Source organism: Alligator sinensis, unplaced genomic scaffold (assembly GCF_000455745.1).
Source record: "Alligator sinensis unplaced genomic scaffold, ASM45574v1 scaffold971_1, whole genome shotgun sequence".
Lineage (NCBI taxonomy): Eukaryota > Metazoa > Chordata > Crocodylia > Alligatoridae > Alligator > Alligator sinensis.
In genome coordinates this window covers 456,017-466,854 of record NW_005842559.1, presented here as the reverse complement: position 1 = coordinate 466,854, position 10,838 = coordinate 456,017, and the positions used below count along the sequence as shown (strand labels likewise).

Here is a 10,838-nt window from a genome sequence, read left to right as displayed (position 1 = left end):
AACTGCAGATGTGTCCTCAGCCCGACGAAGGGTATTTATATCTGAAAGCTTGCAAAGAAGAATTTTTCCAACTATTTAAGTTGGTCTAATAAAAGCTATCAAATTTACCCAATGATCCTTGTCTTACAGAGTATGAGGAGCTTAGACACAAGGGGTGGGGATGGAGGGCAGATAAACACCACAGAGAAATAGGTCTTGTCAAACAAACAGGGGGAGGGAATGCCAGGGAAGATGTCCATGCTTCGGGAGGCCACGCCGCAGCTGGGCACAGTTTCCCCACTGTGTGGATGATGCATAAGGAGAGCAGCAGCCTCAAAGAACCAAACCTCAAAGCAATGCGAGAGAGAAAATGGATGCAGCCAGAAATAAACCAGTAGGTAGGACAACCTACAGGGCTGTCGTCAGGTGATACTGCTGCAGGGTCTCTGAAGGGAGCTGCAGTCAGGGTACATTAGACTCATCCAGGCTCCCAGTGCCAGCACTGGCAGGGTCTCTGCAGAAGTCACAGCCACTTTGCCTGGCTCAAAAGGATAATGGTGCCCTGAGTTTGTCCTGTGATCTGACAGCCTGAGAGCTCTCCTGGCCGTGAAGCTCAGAAAGGCTGGCCAGACGGAGAGATGTCAGCGCTGCTATATGGTCTCCAGGCCACACCACAAGTATTGCCTCTATCCTGTTGGAGCTAAGCTATAGCTGGGCACTAGGAAAACCACACTGGCTGGGCCTGATGAAAATGGAGCTGTGGGTCATCCATGAGAGCCGCTGAGCCTCCTTCCCCTCAGCCTCAAAAGGCCTGAGGAGCGCCATCCCTATTATCTAGGAGAGGGCCCAGGCAGAGATGAGCCACTGGCCAAATCTATTCATCCTCTGTGATCTTTGGAGGGGCAAGAGGTCCCATGTGAGGGCCCATCCAGGGTCTGCAAATAGGACAGCAACACATCCTGGCTACCGGCACAGGCCCTGTCTGACATGGGGAAAATTCATTGACCAGTCAGACCAGCACTGTCTCCCTGAGAAAGTGGGCAGGAGAGAGAGCAGGAGTCAGGGGTGGGGGAGAGTGAGGATGGAGGGAGAGTGGTGCTGATTCAGCCTTTCCCAAAGAAGGAAGGTTGGAGACAGGGTTGTAACCTAGGAGGCTGCTGGTCTTCCATGTTCAAGGTGTTCCCTGGGGAGAAAATAGTGCCGGGGTCTCTAGTTAACTCTTGGCCCCCCAAAATGACCCACCCTCCCCTTTCCTTGGGACTGGCAGTACCTGTGAGTGGTATGATCCCATCCCACAGCCCTGTAGGCTGCAGATCCCCAATGTCTGCCTAAACCTCCTTGAGTGAAATCTCAGGGGGAGGCTGCATTTGCTCTCTGCTACAATGAAACCCAGCAGTCTGGATTGAACCTGAGCAGCCTTATCTGCAAAGCAAACAGGACATTCCTCCCAGCAAAGAAACAGGCTGGCTCACTTTCCAAGTCACCTCCTGAAACAGCCAACTGGGGACCTTGCAGTAGGTCAAGCTGAAGAAACAAAGGTGCTCTTGGTTTTCATCTCCCTCAAAGCCCACGGTGTCAGAGCCTCTCCTGACTGTAGCAATGCAAGCAGCTGTTTGGGGAATGGTATAAAGGGAAAGGACATCTGGGAGACCCTATGTAAAAGAGCAGAAGTGAGGGAGATGGTTATAATGTGTCCCACAGAGAGGGGTCATTCCCTGGGCTGCATAGAGAGGTCCCAGACCTATACCCAGCTGTCCCTGAGGGCGGGCCAGGGGACAGTCTGTGGGATGGACCTCAGGGCAGGTGTAATGACTTCTCCAGCATCTCATCTGGTGCCAAACTCAGGAAGTCTTATATCCCACATGCACTGGGATTTTTGTGCCATGCTGAGTCAGGCAGGTAGGGAGGGAGACTTGGCCTATGGGTCCCAGAGTGGCGAATGGGCTGCTGGTGCACCAGGGCTGCATGAGTGTGTGTCTGTGCGTGCGCGCGCGCGTGTGTGTGCACTTTGTACAGCGCTGCCTCACCCCCGGCGGTCCTGTACTGCTCCTCTAGCCGAGAGGATCACATGATTCCAGCCTGGAGCTGCACTGAGCATGGGCGAAACCATCTGGGCCGCTGTGCTCCTGTAAGTGCAACAACAAAGCCTGCAGATCAGGCAGCTGACAAGCCTTTTGTTTTCTTCCAGTCAAGCCCCAGGTCCCCCTTTTGTCTGCTGCCTGGCAGAGAGGGGCTGGCAATTCTCCCCCCAGCCCTTGCTCCTGTTGGCCTGCTCTCGCACTGCTGCCTTGACAGACCTGGACCAGCGTGACAGCCTCCCTCCCTGGGCCTTCCGATTCTGCAGGGTCTTGGCCAAGGAAATTGCTGTGAGTATCGAGACTGGTTGCCTGGCACTGGCTGTGGCTGGGGAGGACTGGAGCTGTGTTGGGGGCTGCCTGTCACTGAGCTGGGACGGGAGGAGGAAGAAGGGGCAACGTAGGGGGCTGGTAATCCCAAATTGCTACAGGAAGATAGACAGGCCCTGCGGCTCTGGGCACTGTCCAATGTGCTGGGCACGGGTGTGGCATGGGCCAGCTGGGGAAAGACCCCACTTGGGGCTGAGGCTATCCTTCTGGGAGGAAGGAGAAGGTGGTCACAGTTACCCTTGCCCTTGCCTATGCAGATTGGCAGAACAAGATGCCACCTGCCCAGTACCCTTTGCATGTGATCTGCTAGCAGCTCCACTGCTACTTTTACAGGGTAGACTTGGAGCCTGTACCAGGTAGATGCACAGGGGTCCAGCACAGGAGGTGGGGCTGCTCTCAGGATGCTTGCCATGTGGCCCTGGGAATCCAGGCTGAGTCCTGCCCCTTCCTCACACTGCCCCGTGTCCTCCTGGTCAGACTCTGTCCTGCTAAGAGGCTGCGCCCTTGGCTGGCTCTCCAGGGGCCCCAGAATCCAAGTCAGCGTCTTCTGCCCTCTGAGGAGAGCACTTCTCCCCCACATAGGACCCAGAGCATCCCCCATGCAGGCAGCAGGACCTAGCCCAGAGGGTCCTGCCATCCCTTTCCCTGGGAAAAGCTCAGAGTGGAGGGGTCAGGCTAATGCCCTGTAGCATGGACTGCAGTGGGGCCTGGGCCCTGGTTCCCTCACCTGACAGCTGTGGCCGCAGCTGAGATGGAGTTTGGCTCTAGCCCTGCTTGGATGTTGGCACATCCTATTTAAAGAGATGCTGCCACAATCTGTGACTTCAAATCCTATGCAGAGGGACTCATCCCCACCCCCATCCAAGAATGCTGCTGTGTGTTTAAGTGCAGGCTCCAAGCAAAACCAAGTGCTCTGTCCCGGGGCAGGCTGGGTGTGCTGCTCCGGGGAGGAAGTGCAGATGCCCTGCGTGACTCTTTCCTCCTGATCCGTGTCTCTGGTCACGGGGAGGCTGTGCCATGGTGCTTCTGGCTGGGGAAGGAGGCTATACAGCTTCAGGGAGAGAGGGAGAAATTCCAGAGGACAAAGCGGAGCCCAAAATGTAACTCTGTGATTGTGCCGGATAAGTCTCCTAACCTCTCCCGGCAGAGGGCACTGCAGGGAGCAGTGCGGGACCTCACACTGTTCAGTAACTCTGGGATACAGGACAGTGCAGGACCCCTGGCTGGGAAGGGCTGTGGGCAGAGTTCCCTGGCTCCCCCAGTTTCAGCCTCCCTTCACTGGTATTGCTGTAGGCATGGACACCTAGTAAGGGCCTTGCAGTCCTCTCTGCCTGTCCCCTGTATTCCCCCAGTTGATTTTAAACAGGAGAGCAAAGCCCCTGCCCTGCCTGTCTCACGTCCGCTCTGCCTCCCCCAGACGCTGCTCCAGGAGGGGTGGCTGGGTGAGAGCCTGCCCCACTGCAGGACAGCTCCACGTCAGGAGGGATTTGTGTTCACGCTGGCTGTGGAGGGAGCCTGCCCTGTCTGGGCCCCTCTGCCAGCAGAGTTCACTCGGGCAGGCTGATCGTTGTGCCACACACTAAGTCTGCCCAGGCCTTTTTGTTGCCTGTGTCTCCTCCAACTCCTCTAAGGGGATTTATCCCCCAAGCCTGGAGGGGGAGGTCAGTGGGATCCTGCCAGAGCAGCTGATCCAGCTCCTGCTTTTCCAGGTGTCCCTTTTTTGCTGGAGCCCGAGCATTTTCACAATGGCTTCTCTGAAAAACATACACCGGCTGACAAGGAAGGCGTGAGAGGCTGCTGCCAGGATGACTCAGTGCTGGGAGCTGGGTGCTGGGCAGTGCTCCTCTCTGGGTCACATCTGTTCCTGGGCAGGATGGCCTCAGACATCCTTGGAAAGGCCTGTGGTGACATATAAACCTCCCCCTCACATGGCTGAGACCCTCGGGATCCAGGGCCCAAAATATTTGATAGCTCTCCCACCTTTTTCCCTGGGCAGTGGCTTTATCAGAGGAATGTGCATGTAGTGCGTTGGCCCAGAGAGTCCCATGGGGAAAACTACTGCCCAGGCAGCTACAGGCTGAATGTCTGGAGCGAAGTCTGGTGTCCTGGCTTTGTTGGCCCCTGTGTCCTGTAGTGGACAGTATGGCCTGCTGGGCTTCTCTATCTGGAAAATTTATGAATGTGCTGTCACCTGCAGACTGCTGCACCACCAAAGGTCTGTGGTAGGGAAACAAGCAGCCTGTTTTCATCTTCTTCCCAACCACCTCCTTTCTCCCAAGCCAGGACCATCCTATATAAGATGGAGGTGACATCCATGCTACAATGGGCAAGCAGCACTCTGACATGAAAATGATATTGTCTGCCCTTGAAGTGAGTAGGAGCCCTGAGGTAGGAGGAATCTCCCTTCAAAAAGAACCAGTATTGCTCAGACCCTTGCCAGCCAGCCATTGCTGTGCTATTATTTCCTAGGATGTCTTGTGCTAGGGAAGGCTGGGCCAGGAGTGACCCTGCCACAGAAGTGCTTGTATAGCAGGTACCTCTGCATGGGAAAGCCAGAGACTGGCATCCAAACATTTGTTACAGAGGAGAATCTGGCAGGTATGATAGACCCTGGGCCTTGACACATGGCTCCGTTGGGGCAGGATGCTGTGAGCAGCAGAAATATAGGCTTGTCTTTGAGTATCAGGAATAAACAGGCACTTGCTGGGATTTGGATTGGCCTGATAACTGTGTATATATTCTTGCTCTCTACTGTGCACACTGTGGGTGGCAGATTTCAAGCCAAGGTGTTTCAACTTTGCTCATCCAATAGCAGCATTTGTAGTATTACTAGTATTACCAGTATTACCAGTTCTGAGCACTGGGAATTTAAGAGTAGTTTCCCCCCACCCCTCCCCTCTGCCAAAAAAAATTATGAGATTGGTTTAAAGAACACAAGGATTTAGAAATCTTTTGTGTTCCCTTTCATTTGGCTTTCAGCTGCATTGGCTTCATGTTTCCAGGCTTCCCCTCCCACCCCCCCAACCACGTGGACTATAAACAGCTTTATTTAAAATTAAAGCTGACATGCTCCCACCATCCCATGACTCCAGGAGCTGGAGCTTTAACTAAAAACCCAAATACAGTGAAACTCACAATAAGATGGCAACATGGCATTGGTAGTTTGCCCAGTGTCTGAAGGCTACTCCTAATGCATCTGAAATGGAGGTGCTTGTATTTATATTACAGGAGTGTTTAAAGTCCCCAAATGCAATCAGGCTCCATTATGCTGGGTGCTGCACAAACCCAGAAGGAGACAGTCCCCGCCTCAGAGAGCTTACAATCTAAACAGGGGAGAGAGGGACACAGCAGGCCTGGAAAAAGCAGAGTATGTGCTGGAACCTGATGTCCCTCCCTGCAGGTGACACCTCTGTATTAAATATGGGGGTAGGGACAATTGGCCAGGCAGTGCGACCCAGTGATTAGCTTCCTGAGCAGGGAAGCAAGAGTTACCTGGTTGTCTGTCCTCCAAGCTATTTCCTTAATCCCTAAATTGCAGGTGTTCTCACCTGTGTGAGTGAAACACAGCCTGCAGAGCCTTCAAGTCTCAGCATGCATCAAGGTAGAACATGCTGGAGCATTGTCCCCTGGGATATGTAGTTTCCATAAGCCTATGATCTGTTAAAGAGAAGTTTGTTCCGTTTCCACCCTGAATGAAAGGCAGCAGCAAGAAGCATAGGGAGCAGGCAGCACAAGATCATCAGCTCTATAATTTGCAGATGGGATAAGCTTTTCTGCTATATCAGCTGTCCAGATGTGCTCCTGGGCTGAGGAGTCTCCCAGCAAAATCCCATCAGGGAAAGAACTGTATCACTGAAAACATCCAGGGCCAGCCAGCTCCCAGCAGTCACAGAGGACCTACCCCCAGGTCTGGGAGCAGCTGAAAGGCCAGCGCAATCCCTTGTCTTCCCACAGGGCCCTCTTCCTTGGGTTAGGCTGCTGTGCATTGAGGAGGGAGCTTAGAGAGAGAAGTGAGTGAAGTCCTTGGGGTTCATTGTTCTGGGTTTGTGGTGCCTGAGGGGTTCATCACCTGGCACTTGGGCTCATCTGGAAGGGCTAGTTTGGGATAGTTGCTTAGAACAAGCATGGAACTGAACTGAGCCCTGCCCCAGCCCTTGGGAGTGAATCCTCTGCCCGATGCTCTTTTCTTGTCACAGGGACCTGCAGCCTGACCAAGCTTTGAATGTATAGGTGAAGGTGATGTGACTTGCCCGTGGTCATACAGAGACTTGGTGGCAGAGGCAGGGATTCAACCCTAATACCTTGCAGTGCCACCAGGCCTGAGCATTCAGAGCTCATGAGTCAAGACCCTCCAAATCACAATATGATGGTACACTTTGGGGTTTTGGCCTTCTGGCTTCTGAATCTTGAGGTTGTCTTTTGATCCCATTTCCCACTTTTCTCAGCAATGATGAGGGCTAGAAACTTTCCATTTAATTGATAACTGAGGAGTTAACTAATCACATGCCTGTAGGAGCTGGGGCTTTACAAAGAGTATTAACTGTCATAAGACTGATGTTGCCATCTCTCTTAATTTTATCTAGAGTCCCAGGTGTCAGGGGGAACCAGTATGCGGGTAGTTAGGAGTGGACTTGACCCTAGAAAGTCACAGGCCAGGGGATCAGGAGCAGAGGAGACCAGGAACCAGAAGTACAGGTGCACATTGGAGCCACAAGGTCAGGTTTGAAAGGATCAGGAAGCAGGGACCCAGGTTGGAGTCTGGAATAAGGAACTAATAGGCTGGAACTAAGAGCAAGCAGAAGCCCAGGGTTATCCAGAGAGACCTTTCTCCCATTAACAGGCTGGTGGACCCTGGAAGGACAACTTCTTATAAGCAGGAAACAACATCCTTACAGGTAACAGGGGCAGCAGGAGTTTTTTAAAATTACAAATGTGTCAAACTCTTAATACCTTCTCCAGCTGTGTTTTATGTTTATACAACACTAGTGCCCCTTCCCCTCTCCTGCTTTAGAAACTTTCCCTTTGGTCCCCCCCTCTCTCCCCAATTTACCCCTTACCCCACTCCTAACTCAGACTTTATTATGAGTAGGCCAAAACTGATATCAAAGACCCTTCCAGTCTTGGTTACACTGTGTACCTTTGCAGGTAAACTCCTGCTTGCCACCACACTCAGCCTCCTCTGATAACCCACCTCCTCCCACATCACTAAAAGGACTGGCATGCCTGTAGGACTTTCGTTAGCCCTGCATGACTAATTAGAACATTTAAAACCTACATAAAGGTCTATACAATGTTCTTCAAGTGTCATACATCATCCTGCAAAGCATATAAAGCACATGTATCACATGTATCACATAACAAATACTTGAAGGGTGATTAAAGAGAAGATAGAGATGGCCTTCTATCTGTTGCTGTAGGGGACAGGACTAGAAGCAATGGCCTTAACCTGCAATAAGGGAAACTTAGGTTGGAGATTGGAAGAACTTTCTGACTATGAGGGTAGTCAAGCTTTGGAGCAAGCTACCTAGAGAAGTTGTGGAATCTGTATCCTTGGAAACTTTCAAAAGCAGGTTGGGCAGACACTTGGCTGGGATGCTTTAGTTAGGGATGCTCCTGCCTTGAGCAGGGGGGTGAAGTAGATGACCTTGTGAGGTCCCTTCTACCCCTACTTTCCTATGATCCTATGGTTACAGTGGACACGCTAAAAATTGGTATATCAAACACAAGATTTTTTAAAACATGTAAAACCCATTCAAAATACACCACCAACTAAAACTTGGTCCCAGGGTTCCTTGTGAATAAAAGCCGCCAGTCACTTTGTGTCTGCTTTTTCCCGTCTAAGCTCTTCATAATCATGGTTAGCATAACATCGAAGTTCACGTAGTACAAGTTTCAAGCAGTCCTTGTTCATAAAAACTAGGCTCTTAAAAGCCAGAAGATTTTGCACTCTCTCATTTTAAAAGAGATTAAAAATATCCTTAAAAATGCACTCTCAGGTCCTTTGGATACCAGCCCATATAAAACCATATCTTTTGTGAGGGTTTTAACATACAGCATTGTAGCCAGCTATTCTTCCACTCTGCTCCATACTTTTGGAGACAAAGCAGTGGCAGAACAAATCGAATACCAATTTTTCATCCCCACACAATTCCCATAGGCACCGTGGGGTCCAACTGAGGCAGTTGGAAAGAGGCCACTAGCAGCCAGGCCCACTTGACTAAGGGCCAGCTCGGGGCTAATTAGCTTGCTTGCTCCCCTGACTCCTGACACTGCATGAGCACAGACTGTGCACCATGGACTCCTAAAGCTCAGCTTTGCACTGTTCCTGCTCTAAGTCTATGTGCACAGGTCCTCTGGCCCTGCTAGAGCTGCAAGAGAGAGCCTCAGACTCTTATCTTTAGCTGTGTCCCTTTAACTGTGTCAGGGAGGGTGTGTAGCATCAGGGTTGCCATATTAGATCCCTACCCCTGGAAGGTCCCTTGCTCACAAGTGTGCTCCTCCTTGCCTGAGTTAATCTGATTTTACATTACTACAATGTAGTTGATTTGAATCAAGTTATGTCTTTAAATACTTTATAAAACTTCTAGTTGCACTCACTGGGTTCTTTGTTTTAGGGTATGTCTACACTGCCCACAGTGGTGCCTTCTGGTACCCAAGCTAGTTTGTGTAGACCTAAAACCTGTCCTGGAAGTTAGGTCCTAGAAGTAGGTAGTCAGCAGACACAGCTTTTTGGACTGAGCTATGCTTGACTGGTGTCTGCATATTGATTGCCCCAAAGCTCTCTTATTGCAGAATTATGGCCAAGTGGCAGTCCTCGTACCCTTTTGGGCTGTCAGACACCGCTATATGTAAACTGCTGAAAAACGAGGTTCAGCATTAGGGGAGAGAGCCACCCTGCCTTGCAGCATTCACTCTGGCCTGGGGCACTTCAGAGGTACATGCTTTATTCTGTTGTGAACAATGCAAAGGACTTGGCACCTTGGCAGCAGAGTGCCCAGGGCTTGCTCTGCAGGCTCTGGCATTTAGTGCTCCCAAACCTGCTAGGCAGGGGTGCTGCCAGGCCAGGCACTATGTCTTCTGGCCAGGCTAGCCCAAGGAGGAAGGGCTGCCTACAGCCTGAGAAGAAAGGCAGCTTGGTGGCGAGGGCACTGTTCTAAGATCTGGGGGATACATGTCTGCTCTGCTGCCAATGCTGTGTGACCTTGGGAAGTCACTTTGCCTCTGTAGCAGATTTGAGCCACAGGGGCAGCCGTGATGACCCTGGTGGCTGTGTGGCTCCTGCCTGGCTCTGTCTCTGATGTGGTCTTCCTTTAATTGCTCTCCTACCATGCCTTGCTGTTATTGATATTAAGTAAGGGAGGCTGCCCAGGGGCCTTAGGGAGAGCCTGAGTCCAATCAACTCCTCAACAGATCCCTCCTGGACTCCACTAGTCTCAATCCAGCTCTTATGCTAAATAGGCCCCCTCAGCCTGGCAGTGCCCCCACAGGACACCTGTCATCTCAGGGCTACTTGTATGTGGCTCCATTCCGTCCCTACACAACAACCCAAGCATTGCGGGTGTTATCACTCCAGGTATTAGTTTCTCTTAGCCCCTCTCAGGACTCTCAGACCCCCTGGCCCTCTCCACCCTCTATCTCTGGGACCACAGACTCCTAGCCCCATCATGTAGTCCGTCCCAGAAACTCTAATCCCTCACTCCAACTCTTCCTGGCCAGCAGGTCCACTGTTCAGCCTCCTGACTCAGTCTCTTCTTTGGGCTGAGAAGCCATTTGTACCCTGCTCAGATCCTTCTCTGGGCTGGTGGGCACTATTCCCTTATTCAGCCCCTCTGCTGGTCAGTGAAACCTTCTGTGCCCCATTCAGCCCCCTTCTCTGGGCTTGTAGCCCCTATTCCCTTGCCCCCTGTCCCCACTCAGGCCCTTCTCCAGGCCAAGGACCCTTTGTATCTCCACTCAGTCCCTCTTCTGGGGTGGGGAATTCTCTGTAGGTCTCGAACCTGCCTCCAGCAGGTCTCAAAGTTTGTACCTCAAACAATAATTCCAACATAAAACAAAGCCCCCCTGCCTGCATAAACCCTTTCTTCTCTGCCCCAGGTAATATTCTCTGGTTCCCAGGCTTGCAGAGTCATATCTGCTTTTCCTGCCTTCTGGAGTCCTTCAGGAGTCCTGCTGCAGAGAACTCCTTTCTTTAACCTCTCAGGACTAGGCTCCCTGACCTGCTCAGGCACTTATCTAGCTGCAGTGGGGCCTTCTTCCAGTCAGGTGAGCCTGCCATTAGCCCCCGTACCACCTGGAAGCTGCCTTTTACGCAGCTTTTCTCCTAAAGTAGCAGGCACACCACAGTGCCCTCCTACAGCCCTCCTCTCTCTCCCTCAATTCTTCCCTATTGAAGACACTGAGCACATCTACATGTGCACTTTAATGTGCATTAGCCTATTTTAATGTGCATCAAAG

At 51.7% G+C, this 10,838-nt stretch overlaps 1 protein-coding gene and 1 long non-coding RNA gene across 2 annotated transcripts in view; one reads left to right on the top strand and one right to left on the bottom strand.

Moving 5' to 3' along the window:
- Positions 1–629: 629 nt before the first annotated feature.
- LOC112551691 lies at positions 630–3,205 on the bottom strand. Its single transcript, XR_003095995.1, has 4 exons — positions 3,112–3,205; positions 2,007–2,105; positions 1,452–1,631; positions 630–1,162 (listed from the first exon to the last, which is right to left on the bottom strand). It is a non-coding gene; the product is annotated as an uncharacterized LOC112551691 (long non-coding RNA).
- Positions 2,213–10,838, top strand: part of PARP6 (poly(ADP-ribose) polymerase family member 6) — a 50,081-nt gene continuing 41,455 nt past the window's right edge. Inside the window, exon 1 of the mRNA XM_025214014.1 lies at positions 2,213–2,345. The gene's annotated coding sequence lies outside the window, so the exon portion shown is untranslated. The remainder of the gene's footprint in view (positions 2,346–10,838) is intronic.